The sequence below is a fragment of the Lycorma delicatula genome, chromosome 1 (genome assembly GCF_047948215.1).
Source record: "Lycorma delicatula isolate Av1 chromosome 1, ASM4794821v1, whole genome shotgun sequence".
NCBI classification, from domain to species: Eukaryota; Metazoa; Arthropoda; class Insecta; order Hemiptera; family Fulgoridae; genus Lycorma; species Lycorma delicatula.
Genome location: NC_134455.1, coordinates 121,307,749 through 121,325,932, shown reverse-complemented (window position 1 = coordinate 121,325,932; position 18,184 = coordinate 121,307,749).

Genomic DNA, 18,184 nt, shown 5'->3' with positions numbered 1-18,184 from the left:
GATGCTTTTTCATGTCTAATTCCATACTACTATGCAATAGTTCTTTCTTTCCATTAAATGCTTTATTAGTCATTGCTACTCTTGTTTTTATATACTTTTCACTTTTGTAATATTCTGTTAACTTGTTGCTTAAGCACCAGCACTATTTTCCATTGTTAAATTTTTTCTTCTTTTGAGCTGACGTAATTGCCTCATATCATCTCATATTTACTTACATTAATTTTCATTTTGTTTTATGTTATAAGTTTTCTAATTTTGAAATTATCTCTTGAATATGCTATGCTTCATCTTCTAAAATCATCAAGTCATTTGCAAATGTTACAAAATATTTAGAGTGCATTTTGTACAGATGTAAAACATAGAACTAAGATAATAGGAAAGGAGTGGGCTGGAGACATTTGAGTATGGATATGGAGAAAACTGAAAAAATTACATGGACTGAGGAAAAGAAAAATGAAGAATTAATGACCAGAGTAGATAAGAGTAAAATCTTAATCAAAACATTTCATAATAGAAATTCAGCTACGGCAAATTTATCTGCGAACCATATTGCAATGGTTTTTTATATTTAAAGTCTGATAGTTACAGTTAAAACAATGAATGTTTATTTGAACAGGTAATGCAAAATTTTCAAATTTTCTTAACTTATTATCTTTTGATGTAAATGCAATCATTTACCTCTAGAGAAGAAAAAGTGGTATTATATTTTGAGGAAGATCAATCCTAAGTATAATATTAAGACCAAGGAACAAGCTAATTTTCTGGACCACTAGTGTTCAATATTTTAGAGCATTTTATTTTACGCAAATTCTGTTATCAAAGGAAGACATTTCATTATTTTGTTCATCCATGATAAGATAAGACTCTTTAATCAGTTAATTTCATACAAACAGTTCATTTGATTCCACAGTTAAGTTTTTCATTAGTAAGAAGTGTAAAACTAAATCAGATATTTTGAACTAATATTGTCAAATGAGAATAAGCATTTTATCTAAGTTTTTAAAATGTTTTCTAAACAGGTGTGTGCCACTAAGTGATGAAATTTTTCTAAAAATCATGCTTAAAATTTATTGATTTTATAAAAATAGAAGTTGTAAGGCCATTGGGAAATGCTCTATGATTCATTAATTAATTTTTTAAATAGAAAAATAAGTAACAATGGCAATTTTTTTAAATAGACTCTGGAGTCTCATCTGCACCAACTGTGATTGTTTTTTTTTATAATTGAAGTACAGTTTTAAATAATTCTTGTTTATCATGTAAAAACAAAAATATTTATCAATATTTTTTGTTGTAAACAAGAGAGAATTTATTGAATTCCTTACTTAATGTGCAGGAGATGTGATAATGGTAGTAAATTATTTTTATATTTTTTTTGTGGATGCTGTTTAACTGGAAATATGTCTATCAAATTCAGCATAATAATAACAACACAATTAATCAATATTAATAATATTATTTCAGCCAAATACCTATAGTTTTATTACTAAAATTAGAAATTTATTTAAATAACTTATTTTATTGTATTTTAAATAACTTGTGAATAAATCCTTTTGTAACCTTACAAATAGTTTTGAAAATCTACAGAAAAATTAAATGTAGACATTTCTTGGAGATTCTTTATAATAAAGGGAGGTTTTATAGTTTATTTACTAACCAATGTATTTTTTCCCATTTTTGCATAAATTAACTCTTTTTTACTAAAGAGTAATTTAAAACAAGATCATAATTCACAGTTTTTCAAATAAATGTAATTGACAACAGTTTATATGAGAATTTAAGAAATATCATAGAAATATAAGAAATCACCTTGTTTTTCACCCGTAATTAATACTTCTGAAATTTGTAAGCAAACCACAATTTTCACGTCAGTTTTGTTCTTTGAGATTTAATAACAAATTCATAAAAAAAGATTTTTTGGTAAACTTGGAAATGTATTTTCAGTAAAAATGGCTTAGGTTGGGTTATTCTAGTTGGTTGGATAATATGACTACTTAGTCCAATTATCTCAAACTGAACCATCCTGAACAGTTCCTTTGGCACTAAACTGGATTTTATAAAAAAAAAAATCATCAAAATTTTTATTACATAATAATATATGTCATCAGTTAAACAGGAAGAAAAAATCATTTGTTACAAACATTTTACTTCCATTTATAAGTACACATGTGAAGAAGATAAATAATGAAATGGTTGCGTTTGTTTTTCATTTGAAAGTTTCTCCATACGTGGATCTATGTTAGAAACACAGAAAAGTAAATTGCTTTCAAGTGATAAAAGATGATTCATATCATCTCTTTAGTTTTTAGCAGAACCATAGATGAAAAACCCTTTTCACAGAGGTAAAACGTAGCAAAAGGGATTAATATTTTTAGTGCTTCTCTGACTAAATTTCCACATTCACTTCAATGAGCAAGCCAAAAATGTATAAATCTTCAGATATGAATTGTAACTGTAATGTTTTATCAGCAGACATTTCAGTGAGCTGTTTGTGAATCACAATTGGTAACTTAGCAGTTGCAACAACATTTTCACTAAGTGGATTCAGTACTGATCTCTTCAAGAAATCATTTTTTTCTTCTGGGAAATACTTTGCCAACTGAATATTTTTTAGCTCAGGCAAATGCATCTTCAAGCTATAACAAACTGTGGTGAATAATAGTGTTTTCTTCATCCAAATTTTTCTCAATATAATTGGAAGTGAGTGGAAACAAATCAAAATTTTGGTTTTGAAGGAGAATAATCCAGAAATCAAGCTTCCTCATAAAAGGATGAACTTTGTCTGTCATTAATAAATTTTTTTTATCGTGTCTGTAAATTCACATTCAAGTCGAAAATATATCAGTTGAGTAAGCCAATAGCAACATATACTCAATATTCTGTAAAAACATTGAGAATGGTGTTTGATTATCTTGGAAAAATATTATTAATTCATCTTGTCATTTTAATAACTGGATTAACACTTTCCCCCTTGATAACAATCTGACTTCTGTATAAAAAAGAAGATATTTTTTTCTTTGCGTCCATTTCATTGCATATTTTAGCAAACAGCCTGTAATTTAATGGTCAACTTTTAATAAAATTAACCATTTTTACAGCATAATAAAGAATTTGTTTGAGATTTTCCAGCATATTTTTTGTGGCAAGTGCATATCTGTAAAAGAAGCAGTGCGTCCATTCGGCCCTTGGTATAAGAAAACCTTTTATTTTTTTTGGAAATCCACAGTTCTTTCTTGTTTTTGCCTTTATATCATCACGCAATACATTTTGTCCAATCTATGTTATAGTTTTAGTAGCTTCATAAAAAACACCAAAAAGACATTGACCTGTTGGATAACCAGGTACTGATTTGCAAAACAACATATTTTCTTTTATTGATCTGTCCCTATCACATTCATATCTCACAAAACATGTAAACTGAAAAATATTTGCTAAATCTGTTGATTCATCAAAATACATACTAAAAATATTAACTTGAACTCACTTGTTGAATTTTCTGATGGTGAACATCGGCAATCACGTCATCGATTTGCCTTAATACTATGTCGTTAGAAAGCAGAATTTTTTCAGTTTTGCTTCTTCCACACCTCTTAAAACACTGATCATATCAATTGCAATAGGCAGTATGAGGTTTTCTGTGATGATATGCGGTTTGGACATCTTAGCTACTCTTAATACTAGGAGATAAGATGTCTCAAGTGTGCTTTTATCAATATGGCTTGATTTACAAATATAAGCACCTTCATTTCTCAAAGCATGTAACTTTCTTTTAAAAAAATCCAAGGGTTTTGCTTTTATGATCCACATGTGCAGTTTCTAAGTGTTGAATTAATTTTGATGGCATCATGCTTTCATGGGGAGACACCATCCATAAGCTGCTCTGGGCATTTTTCCCTTAGATTTATTATCTTCTTTGATAGCACTCCTTCATTCAACATCATACCAATCTTCATTTTTATCTCTTCTAGCCTCACCCAATACTGCTTCTTTTATTTCTGGCTTCAAACTTTGCCATTCCTTTTGTATACTACCTCTAACAGTTTTGTTTGCATTTTTCATCTAAGATTCTTCAGTAATTCTCCTTTTTCTCCTAAGTATTCATTTAACAATATCCCTTTCTTTCATTTCTTTATTTATGAGCCTCTGAACCTTTGCATTTCTTTCACACAACAATAACTTTACCCAGAAATGATCAGATTTCCAGTTATGTCTTCTGTAGCTTCATAAATTAGTAACAAATGATGTTTCTCAATCACTGACCAATATGTGGTCAGTGATTGATTAACTTCACCACTGCCTGAGACTTTTGGAATACCCATGTATTTGACACATTCATTCATACAATGATCATTCTGTTTCCAAGTGATAACTGAGCAAAATGAAAACTACCTCAATGCAAAATGAAAATAAGTTTTCACTTATTTTATCACACAATGTATGACACCGACAACAGATTTTAGACAATCTTTTTTCTCAACTTCAAGAGATTTCAAGTCACCCAATCCATTAACAGAGCATATTTTTTGTGTCACTTCCACCAGGTTTTTATAAAAATGATTTTCTCAATTTCATTTTATTCTTTGGCAAGGATTAAAATGATTAGCAAGGGTAAGATGCTTTTCTCTTAATTTCCTTTAATGTGAATTCTGCACATACATTCAGAAATCAGTTAAAAATTTTAATAGGCTTTCTCTCATTTTCTTAGCTTTTATAAATCCTGATCTTTCTTTACTACTCTGTAATGCTGTATTCTGCTTTATCTTGTACACCTTTCCATCTATTTTCCAAAATAAAAATGTTTTGTACCATCTAAAAACTAATTAATTATATCTGTTTCTGTGCATTAATAGACACTATATACAGTAGACACATAAATTATTTACTGTATTAATAAACTATTGAATTGAAAAATATACCACCTTTGGTACATTTAATCTAAACAAGTTCTTTTTGTTAAATAACATTAATATATGTCAGGTTGTTACAGAATTTATTTTATTCAAACAATCATTAAATTTTAAAATGGTAATTAAAATGATTTAATGTATGGAAAAACATATAAAACAATTTTATTCTGGTTGAATGACAGAGCGCTGGTGATATCATAAAACCTATCTGAAAAACTGGAAACTTCATTTATTTCATTTAGAGTTCATTTTATTTTAGTTTTATTTAGTTTATACTTCTTTCTTTACATTCATTTTCCAAATTACATGCACCATGAAACTGCAAATACTTATCATTGATAAATTAAGAATAAAGATTTAGTTTGATTATAATTTTTTGAGAATTATGATAATTCTATTCATTTTTCTATAATGTATAAGTGATTGTAGTTACATGGTATAATTTTTTTTGAAATCAAGTGACCAATAAGTCCAATTTTCAGAAACCCAAATCCATTTCAAAAAATGAAAATCTTGATTGAAAAAGATACATATTTTTTATTAAAGGCAAAAATTAAAATTGAAAAGGAAAAGTTGAAAAAATAGAATCTTCTTTCTCATTTTATGATGGCAGCCTTAAAATACATGATGTTGACATAACTTGAATCCTTTACTTTAACAGACAATTGACTATTGTGTACTCATATATGAACATCATATTATGTTCATGTGTTCAGAAATTAAATTATGAAAGAACTCATTTCATTACATTTATAAAATGACTTGATTTATTAAAGAATTATTAAAGATTTGTATTAACTAAGTGCAGTATAAAATAATAAAAAATGTTATTATTTTGAAAATTTTATTTAAAAAAAAATTGTTTTATTAGTACAAATAATTTAATGAAATAATTAAAAATATATATTCAATCTCATTAGTATTAATCTATAGAGTTTAAATTAAAAAAAAAAAGAATATTCAAAAGTCAAAAATAATGTTTGGGGTGAAGGACCTTCATCCCCTTCCACTTTACCCCTTCCACCATTGGTGTTACGGTCTAACCATTTCTGTTTTTCTTTCTTTTATTTAAATTGGTTTAGACACACACACATATATATATATATAGTACATCTAAATTTAGCTACATATTTTACTTAAATTGGTCTTTTCATTTATAATTTTAAGCCTTTTTATATTGTGTATATGTATAATTCTCTCAACTGTTTTAATTTTTTTCTGACTTCTTTTTTGGTTTTATTTCTTCTTGATGTTTTTCAAGAAAACTTTTCTTCTGGTTTTATTCAAGAAGAAATTTTCTTATTGAGTCTATTTATTAGTTTTTAATATTAATACATAAAACATTTTGCTGTTTTTTTAAATGTACCATAATGAGTTTTTAAATTTATTTCTAAATAAAGTATTTCTTTGTAAGCTTGAATCTCTTTTAGTTTTAGAGCAAAATTTAGAAAATATACTTCTAGGAATTCCAGTACAGGTAATTTAAGTATATTATGACTTCTGCCATAATATACTTAAATTACCTAATAACTGATTAAATTGTGTTAAAGAAAATGTTTACTTTGATTTATATGTTACTTGTTTATTTACTTCTTACACAATTTGTAAGCCATTATAGTGCCTTATCAAAGTATGCTGTTTGATATTACCATATACCTCACTACACAATTTACTTTCACTTTCATTCACACAGTTAATATATTGTGAAAATATATCACTGTTAAATATGGTAATAAGTGAATATATGTTATTTTTTATGTTTTTGTATTGTTATCTTTTACATGTGATTTTTTGAATGATACGTTAAAATTAGTTTTGTGTAATCTGTTATTTCACTCGATCTAATGCAATTCTCCTGTACCACTGTTCTGTACTAATTTTTTTTTATTGCCAATATTACCAATGTTTTGTACTATAAAAAACTCTCAATTTGATACATATACTAATATTTGTTTTAATCTGTACTTTTGCCCTCTACAAAGAATATTAATACAAAATCTATCTTTATCTTATAAAGATTTATTTAATAAATTCAGTGGCTTAACTCTCTTTAAGTACGTCCCTTTACTGATAATGCACTACTCCCTGCAGTTTAGCATTTTTGGCAAACTTCCTGAAATTTCAGTTGGTAACAAAGCACAGTTCCCAAAGTAAACTTTTGTTTAATAACTGATTGTTTTAAAATGGGAACATTCAAGCTTGATGTTAGATCTTTAAAATGGAAAAGTTGTTGAAGAAAATTTTGGAAATTAGGATGGTAACAACAGTTATACTATTTAAATATCATTATCAAGGAAATGGAGCATGAGCAGGTTAAGCATAAATTGTTTTCCAAAGGATCTGATTGCTTTCCTTGTCTCTTTCAAACCCTACATTACTGTTAAAGTTCTTTTGTGTTTTTTAGCTGTTGAAAGACAAACTCCTGACTACAGGAATGAGATTTCAATCAACATACACATTATGTTGAAATTATTTTATATGCTGAGTGTCTTTTTTTTAAATTAAGGGTGATGATTTTCCCCTTTATGCAGTAATAATGTTTAATGGAGACATAACAATTTTTTCTACCAACATTTTGCTGATCCAAAAGTTCCTAATAAACATAAAAATGTTTTTGTTAATTATTTAACACCCACAAAATAACTTTTTATTATACAACATAAGTTCAGGTTTTTAGTAACAATCAAGCAAAGAAAATTTTACAAATTCCCATTTCTTCTGACATTTCATAGTTTGCCAGTAATTTACTCTGATATTAGCAGGCACTTTCTAATGTGATCAATAACAGTCGGTCTTCATTAGTGTCAATAATTTATTATTTTGCACAGTTTGAAACAAATGAACCCTGTATGTTTGGTAAATTACTCTTCATAACGTAATACAATTTAAAAGTCTCAAGTAAAAATAATAATAATAAACTTAAAAAAATTCACATAATCTGCATGTTCAAATAATAAAAATATACTTAAGGTAATAAAACAGAGACACTAATGGTGACACCTTCATATAGAATTGGATTATATTCTATAATCTAGATAAAAATTATTTTGTGAATGAGTAAATACAATTTAACAAAAGTAATTTATAGAAATTGTAACTTGTAAATTAAATAAATTACTTTTCTTACTGGAAGAGAAGATCTTAAAAAATGCCAAAAACATTGCAACTTTTTATATTAACACTCTAATAAGAGAAACAGTAAAATATAAGTATAGTAACATTTGCCAGTCATGTAAGTCTCTATGATAAGATATTGATACTGGTTTAAAACCAGTATAAACTCAGGTGTCACTTGATGCACAGATTTATCACTTGTACATACATGTACAGAAATGCGCATGAAATGATCCAACAAGTGTTTTGTTAATAATTGTTTAGGTTAATAATTATTAATGTGTTTTTTGTTAGCAGAAGTGACAGCAGTTCATGACTGTTGTTTGGAGGAACGAACATCGACATTACCATTGATAGGTATATCCCTGTCGATGTTTGTAACTGGAAGGTACAAACATTGACAACTGACCATCGACTGATCTTTATGAGATTGCTAGTGGCTTGAGTGCGCTAACAGTGTAAAGTTCCAGTTCAGCAAGGTTGTTTTCTGCACAGGCATGCGGACTGGAAAAAATCTGTTAATTTTCTTTTGGTCAGCCTTTAAGTTTTCAATCAGAGTCTGGAGGTTCTGGATTTGGAGGACCTGGAAGTGAGTCAGTCGGTGAAAATTCACTTTCCCAAAGTTCTGGTCAGGAGAGGTTTGCTCCATAGTGGAGCAGGGAATTATCAGTTTTGAAACTCGTTTTCAGTAATTTGTGGAGAGCTTCTCAACATGAGGGTGATCCAAAATGCCAATCAGTTCTTGTTACTGAATACAAAACTTGTTGATCAACATATTTTCACTAAGTTCAGACGGCTTCAGAAAATATTCGTGAAATAGACATGACATTACTTTATGGCATGCTAGATGGGATGAGGCAGAGGGTGGGTGTTATACAAATGATCTCCTTCCAGATGTTGTTGGTTTGTGAGGTGCCCCTTGGGTTCACTCTAACAAGTACGTGATGTAATTTCTTTCTGGTCATGGCGCCTTCTGAGACAGATTCCAGTGATTTGATCTGATGAATTCAGATGTAAGATCAGATTGTGGACAACTAGATGACGAATACCATGCAATTTATGAATGCGCAAAATAAGTACGTATGTGCTGGGAGACTATTTGTGGGCGACACTAGATCTCCATGAGAATTGGAAGACTGGAGCGAATGTGAAATTGTTGAAAATTATATCAGGTACCTGACTAGAGAACGGATTGTCGTGGGAATTTAGGGTTCCGCCTAGTCTTTCCTGTGTTTCGGTTTTGTTGTTCTTTTGTTATAAGATTTGATGTTTTTGTAGTGTTTTGTTAATTTAGTTTTATTTTTATTTCTTGTTTCGTGTTATGTTATGGTTGCATGTTGAACTCAATTTCTAACCTATCAGGTAGGTAGTTGCGATTTTAATTACAGTTTCTTCATGTCACTCAACCTTGATCACATCTTGTAGTGACCAGAAGATTGAAGATCTTGTGGTTTAACAAGATGTGTTGAAGAACACATCTTGCTAGATGTGTTTTGTTTTAAAGTGTTCATCTTCTATTTGTACACCAATGGGAATATCACATGTCGTATTCACATTGGTGGCATCCTGACTGAGGGAAGAACAAGGCTTATACCGAAACCGCCACATTGAGGGTGTCTTCCCCTACGGGGTCAGGAGTTCACGAATACGGGGTCTGAGTGCGCTGTTTTAAGAATAATCGTTCCAAGATGATTGACAAAGCAGGAGTGACTGTTGAACAGCACGTAAAAACTGTGTTGTTTTTTAATGAAACGAAAGGTATGGTGCTTACACAAAGACGGTTTCGTGCACATTCTCAAACTCAGTAAGGTAAAGGCACCAGTAGTTGACCGTTTAAGAGAGCTGCTAGACAGTTGTAGTGTGTGTGCACCTTAAATTATCTTAAAACAACAAAATGAATGTTTAAAACAACCAAGTACTACTTCTAAATTAAGGAATAAGTACTATTTTTCCAAAAAAATAAACCTGTAAGATAAATAAACTAACAATTAGTCCACTCGCTAATGAACTAGTAGTTGACCATCAACAAAAATGAAAAAATTAGTAGTTAACCTTGTGTTGTACCAATAGTTGACCAGATGGAAGAAGGACAACAAAATAGATAAATTTATTTTAAAGGTAAAAATAAACCAACCAATACAACCCAAAATAGTTTAATATTATAAATAACCATTAAGTTATTTCAATAAGTTAATCCAGCAAAAAATACATAAAATAAAACAATATAAGATTAACTTAATTTATTTGGTTCTCAGTCCCAAAGAAAATCTAACTCTCGAACGGAACAGACATAACAGGTCTTGCTTGTTTTTCGTGGCTTGTTAATCTGGCCTAGTATGGATGCCCAAGGATAATCCAGCACATCAGGTCTTTCTGGCCACTTCCACAACTGCCCACATTTCTGCATTGAAGTGACAGAGGCTCCATCTTTATCTATTTTCCCTGGAAAGAATGAACCCTCGTACTTGAAAGCAACATATTCATCACAGGTTTCCAGTTGTGACCTTCATCAGAACCCTCGTCCTTCGTAAATTCAGATACAATGCTCTCCCCGGAGGAAACTGCAACATCTGAGTCAGAACTTTCTAACGAAAACTGAACCTTTCGTTTTGCCTGTTTAAATTTCTGCTGCCGATCTTCTCTTCTTTTAGTTTTTCATTCTCTTCCTTTTTTCGTTTTCTCTCTATAGCTCTTTTTATCTTCAGCTGTTCTTGTTCTTCTTTCTTTTTCATTTTTTTTATAAAATACTCCTGACACAGTTACCAGACACAATGGTAGGCATTCTTTCTTTATAGAGTTTTGTATTATTCTGAGTTGCTGATGCCGGGTACTAAAAGTGTGTCTTAAAAGGGGATGGTAGCCCATGAGAAGGTCCAGCTACAACATTTACAGCATTCCCAGGTACACCATCTGACATTTCCTCTTCATTCCTGACAGTCGAAATTGGAACTACGCTGGGTGGTATAACAGAGAGAACTGCTGTTTGAGGCACTGATTCTTCTATGGATGGATCTAGCAGTGTTAGTGGTGCTGGTTGTTGCAACTGCGTTGGTTCAGCTTGAATCTCTTTCTTCTTAGAAAAGCCTTCACCCAAGTTTTACCGGAAAGATCTCCCATCTTTAAACGAGTGTGGACATCATCACATTTCCTTTATTACCCTTTGCACACTGATGGTAAGCTCATCCACTGTTACTGGGAAACCAGATTTTGCTATCTTTTCGACCCACTTGCATATTTCTGCCTCCTCTTCTTTGCTGAGAATGGAAGCAGGCCCCATCTTCCTCTGAGCTGGACTCTTCCCTTCGACTTTATATTTTAAAGTTGTCCTTGGGACTCCAAACTTTTTCGCTGCTGTCCTTATTGGTGTTAGGTGAAGTCAAACATCTTCCATCGCAGCTTTCATGGCATCTTCTGAATAGCTCAGGAATGAGCCCTTGGCTCCAGGCATCTTGTTTACTATTTCACAGCAGACCTGAAAAAATAAGTAGCGTAAACATTGCATTTTATTTAACCCTTAGCATGTTTTATAACAGATTGAACTATACTAACTTAAACAAAACAAAAAAGGTTTTAGGCAAAAATCTTATAAAATTAAAATTTTTTTTATTTTAAACTTTACAGAATTACAGGTTTTACCTAAGCATTTTTTTGATAAAATGGCAAAATCATTAGCACTTTAAGGGCAAATTAAAAATGTCTAGCACTCACAGCGTTTAACCCACTCCACCTAATAATTAAATGTAAAAAAATTATGTGTCAAAAGTTGACCATAGCTTGTATCAGTAGTTGACCGCATGGTCAACTACTGAAACGAGACGCTCTATGAACAAAATAGTCAGACACAAGCTCTTCCCTACACCTAGGAACCAAGAAAATGTGTATAAATAAGTAAATTATGAAAGAGTCCATTTATTTAGTAATTGACCTCCACGGTCAAACTCTAGAGCAATCGTAAATTGTGGATTTAGTAGTTGACCACCCCCAAAATATGGCCAGAGTAAGGTTATGACATCAGAATCCCATGATTTACTGCAGATAAAACATTATAAGAATTAATCAAATTAACTACTTACCCAATATTCTTCGTTGAAGGCGTTTTCCTTTAATAACACCACACAGCTGTTGTTAGTAAAATGCTAACAAATTCACATAAGACCATCAAACCACTGACACTTCTGTAAACAAACGGTAGTTATTTTTACCCACAATGCACTGCACATTTAGTGCTTCTAACCATGACCAATAGAGACCAGCACCAGTCAAAATATATCTTTTTGTAGAAGCTATTGCCAGTTGGGACCTTATTAATAGCTGTTAAATGTCAAAATGGTCAACTAATAGTGCACAGTCAACTACTGGTGCCTTTACCTTAGTCGCCCTCATTTAAAACAGTAGGTAGACTCTACGAAAAGTTTAATAGTGACGGTTCAGTATTTGAGAGTAAGCGTGAAAGGGCTGCCAATGTTCGTTCTCCACAGAATACCGAAGCTGTCAGAGCAGCGTTGTCGAGAGGCCCGGGCAGCACAATTTGGGATTTCTAGGCGATCTGTGCAGCGAATTTAAAAAATGTATTTGCATTTGTATCCGTACAAAATAACAATGTTGCTTAAATTAACGGTCAACAACAAATATTAAAGAGTAGCATTCGCTGAACGGGCTGTGAACCGAGACGTATTGTTGAACAATGTTTGGTTTTCAGTTGAGACACATTTTCACCAAGAATGGGTTGTTAATCAACAAAAGGTGCATTTTTGGGCTTCCGAAAATGCACAAGTTCTTCGTGAAAAGGTGCATTACGTTCCAAAAATTACGGTCTGGGCAGCTATCTCAAGTCATGGAGTAATAGGGCCATTTTTTTTTGTAACAGACAGTGACTAGTGAACGTTACCTAAACATGCTGCATAATAATTTTGTTCCTCAGCTTCTTGCAAAAGGATTTCAATTAGAAAACAAGTGGTTCGTGCAGGATGGAGCCAAACCACACAGAGCTGATGTTGTTTTAGACTTTTTTGCGTGAAATTTTTAACGCAAATGTCCTTTTGAACCGATTTCCTAATCGTTTTTCGTGTGGACAGAACTGGCCCCCGAACAGTCCTGATTTGAATCCGTATGATTATTCTCTTTTCGTATTTCTAAAAGAAAAGATTTTTCCTAAACAACCTCCTACAGTGATGGAACTGTGAGTGCTGATCATCGAGGCGTGCAACGAGATAACCGAGGATATGTGTCGTCGAGTTATTAACAATGTAGGAGTTCGTGTTGAAGAAGTTGCTAACGTGATGGTGGTCATATTGAACATGTGGATAAGCAGAACGTAATATCCGGGTTCAGTAAACTCGTAAATTACTTTTCTGTATTGTGATTAAAATAAATATTTTTTAACAAAACCAGATGTATTATTTCGTGCGCCATTCTGTACAATTTATCACTTTCGATACATGTCTTGCACAGAATATGTAGAGATCAAAGAATCGTTTGCAACGAAAAAATAAGTTATAGGCAAAACAAGAGGTTAGATTTTAATGAAAATTGTGAACTTAGAAATTATTGTAAAAAAAAGGTGCTCTAGAAAGCGGATGGGTGATTTTAAAAAGGAGATAATCAAGGTAATATAGCAGAAAAAATGAAAAGGTTTAAGAAAATCATTCCTAAAAATTAATAATACTAGGTAAAGGAAGAAAAGTAATTCTACAAATGGAATCACTAAAATAAGGCCATTCCTCAAATAATGACTTCAATAGTGTTGTGGATAACAAGAAGTTGTCAGCTGCATTTTCTGCTGTATGAAATTCAAGTAATGGTTACTTATTTATTTTAATAATTGAGCTAATAAATTACAACAAAATTAACAATCTTCAGTTAATCTGTAAAGTCAGCTGTTTTTATATTTACAATTTAAATATTAACTGGTTAAATATTTTTAAACATAACATTTTAACTACATCTTTAAACAATTTTTTTCCGATTAAATTTTAAATAGGTGTAATTGAAAAAAAAATGTTTTATGCTTATTATTTATATACTTTTAATTTCTTGTTTATTTAATGCAAGAAAAAAGTAATATACCATCTTATGTTAAGAAATAATGTAAGATTTAATTTATTTAATATAAACCAAGACTGCATAGACTTAAGGTCATACTTAATCATTGCTGTTTTCATATATGTGATTAGTGATTAAGTAGTACAGCCATCATCTTTCGTCCCTAACATCTTTTGGACTGAGTTCAATGCATTCAATGTTAATAAGTATCTTGTTTCTCACTGTTATTTTGGGTTTGCCTGTCTTCTCTTGCATCTGCTTCAATCCATCTTGTTCTCTTTAAGACAAACTTCTTCTTCTTCTGCCCACTTACTCTCACCATCCAAATTGTAGTACCCTCAGTTTAGCCCATATATTGACATTCCACTCTCTATTTCTTAATGTAATACCTCTCAGAACACACATTTCTGCTACCGTATTTTCTTCCTTTACATAACAGCCCATCATTCACAGTCATATAGTAAATTTGGTTGTTTAATCGTTTACATTTTTAAGCATCTTTGATTTTTTTAAATGTCTGATATCAGTTCATTTTGATCACCTTGACTTTATCCTACATCTGACGACATCCTTTACATGTCTCCCACATACTGAATTAACCAACAGTTGCTAATAGCATTGCTTTCTGTTTACAAATCCACAAACAACTTTCTATTACCTATTAACAAAGTTCTATCCTCCTGCTCCCCAAGTTTCACTTGCTTTAATTTTAGTCATTCTAATGTTTCATCATAAATATATTGTTAAAAGTGTTAACTGATATAAAATCAGAAATTTTAGAAAATAGAAATAATATTTTTTGCATAGATTTTTTCAGTCACTTAAAAATGGAAAAATAATATAAGAAAAGGCTTTTCAAAATTTTATGTTTAAATTCCAGTAATAATTTCTGACAAATAGATATTAATATTTTATGCTAATTATAAGAGGAGCAGTATGTTTTTTTAATTGAAGAGGATCTGGAGGGAGTACAAAAAGGGCATAGAATTTCTTATGCTACTGAAGATTTACTAACTTCCAAAATAAAGTACTGAAAAAAAAAATAAAACGCTAAGTGTCATATGCCAATTTTCGTTAATTTATGAGCGATCAAGAGATTTATGACACCATAGTTCTACAAGGCCTACACAACATTGATTTTGTATTGTTTTTTGTAAGTAAAACACATTTTATCAAATAATGGTTTGAATGTTTCAACATATTACATTGTACTTTTTTTAAATTGAATTTTAATTGAGAAGCTAATCGGACTGAAGGCTAGAGACATACATAAAAGTCTGAATTTGTCATTAAGGTTCTTACTTTGAAGTCAGAACAGGTTTTAAAAGAATAATTGGATTATCATATTTCTATTTTTTTTTAATGGTCAGGGATTTTAATGCCTAAGGCTACAAGGGGCTTAAACTCTTTATAATACCATCAAGTTCTTGGTTCTCATGGAAGCTGATAATATTAAATTTAAAAAAAAGGGGTTTGAGATACCAGTAATTCTATTTTTTTAATTGGGTGGGACTAGAGGCCCTAGGGAATTAAGGAACCTGAATCTCATCAATCCCAATAAATTATTAATTGCAGAAGACTTTTGAAAAAGATGATTCAAATATCGCAGTATTTCAGTATTTCTCCTCGTTTTGAGAGAAAGGGTAGTTCTGAAGGGCTTGCAGAATTTTTACCATTTTAAACTTGATGTTTTGTAATTTATGAACTAAAAGAATAAAGATTCTAGATGTTTACTGCTGTATGATCACTTACATTCAAGTTTTTTTATTTATATTATTAATAAAATTATCATAAAATGAATGATCAAATTAATATAGCAGGAGAGATTAAGGGTAAGATAAAATTAACTTCTTGTAGAAACTTTGGGGTGACCTAATTGCTATACAATATTATCCTTAGGAAGGAGTAAGCCTTTAATCAGAGAAGAGATTTTTAACTAGTTTAAAGATCCTGCAATTAGGCTGGATTAGCAAATAAACAGTTTGTCATATTTAGAGTATACACTCATCTAGAAAGTAATAAATTATGTTTATTCAGTTAACAATATAATTATTCCAATCATTCTAAAGGTTCCAGTGCAAACAAGAATTTAATCTATTTAAGAAATGTAAGTACAACATAATGCCACTGTTTCAAATTGTTTTGATTGAACTGAAACCCTCAAAAGTCACCAATAAAAAAAAGGTATAGTCTTAATCAAAAAAAGTTGAAAATTAAAAAAAATACTAACAGTCACGTTATAAAAGATCATTGCTATGAGCTTCCACATTCTCTCTTATTAAATTCTTCCTTTATTGATGTATGGAATTATAAAACAGTTTCTGTAGTATGCCTTTAAAAAATGCCTGTTGAAAACATTGTATACTATCCTTCCTTTTTGCAGATTACTACTTCTGTATTCATGCACATTAATATAATTACTGTATGAACAGTAAATGTATGAAATGAATCTAAATAAAAATGTAATTACTCTATGAAGAGTAATTACATTACTCTTCAGAGAGAAGATGTCATAGATTAAAAAAATATATTTAAAATATGACTTTGTAAATACACTGAAATATAGTTCCATAAGATCTTTGTATCAGAATTTACTGACCAAGCTGCAGTGCTAGATTAACCCTCTAACAGGTCATAGACAGAATTTAAATTTGGGGCCTTATTTATATAAGTTGTTTTTGAAGAAATCTTAAACATCACTGTCAATTTTTATTAATAATAGAAAATACTAACTAATATTAAGTTAAAACAATAACAATTTTACAATAAAGGAGTCTCTGTTATAATGAAATATGTATATACATTTTTTGTTATTAATTAGCCTTTACAAAATTCAATTTTTTTTGTTTTCAGATCTTCATTGCTGAAAATTGATCAATAATATCTTCACAATCTAGTCATTCAAGAGTATCTTTTTCAGTAGCAAATATTGCTATAAACTTTAGCCTCTCCTATCCAGTAAATTTCTTAAATAATATTTCATTCATTTTAAAATAGCGAAAGATCACTCTCTATTGTTGCATTACTTACAGTTAAGTAGATTATTAACAATATTCTGGTGCTAGGGAAAGAAGATGCAATGTAATTATGTTATATGAACTGGTACATATCGTTCGGCTTTGCAAATTTTGTTTTCTTGCCATTAAAATAAATAGTGTCAGCTCATCAACTAATTCTTTACATCAATCTCATTAAATTTTTTTATTTCATTTGTAAAATCAAACACATTCTTTAAATCTTCAAATTCTGTAAAAAATACTTGAAATATTTTATTAATTTCCTGATATTTTTTGGATTTCAAACCATTTTCATTACAAATTATGTCACAAATAGAAAGTGAATGTATTTAATTTTAAATCTGCTTGAGCACTTAATTTGTTTTTTTCATCTGTTTGATTTTCATAAAAAAGTTATTTCTAAATCTTTCTTGAGTATTATCATAAAATTTGGTGTTAGACATTATTATGTGTCCTTTTAATTTTGTCATATTTACACATTAAATCACTGTGTATTACAATAAACTTTGTTGCAACCTTATATAGGTTGTTAAATTATTATTGGGATCTTGCTGGATGCATTCATTCTTGTCAGTATTTCGTCCCAAATAACAATTATTAGAACAAACTTTAATATCTTCTTTTTCTCGTTTTGTTTTGTCTTGAATAGAAGGATTTTGTGATTCATCATTAGAGTAATGAAGCAAGGCACTTTGTATTTTTTCACTATATCCATTTTGGATTGCTTTTATTTCATCTGGTATGTATAGCCACCTTACATCACATAATCTCTTAACAGTGAAATATTTCTCATTTTTGACAAATTTAGATTCCAAAGCATTCTAACAGTCTAGGTAACACAGAAAAAATGTTTAAGTTCTTTCTACTAAATTAAATATAATGTAGCTCACACACAACATTGAGCATGATATTTCCAACTACATTAAGTGAATGTGCTGCATAAGGCTCAAAATCTGCTGTTTCACTATATTGTTTAATGCTGGCTTTCAGAACTTTATATTAACCAGATATGTTTGCTGCATTATCGTAGCTTCAACCTCTTTAATATTTATATCTAATAAATTTGGCTGGTACTAGTACTAGTCCAGTATGTGAATACTTAGG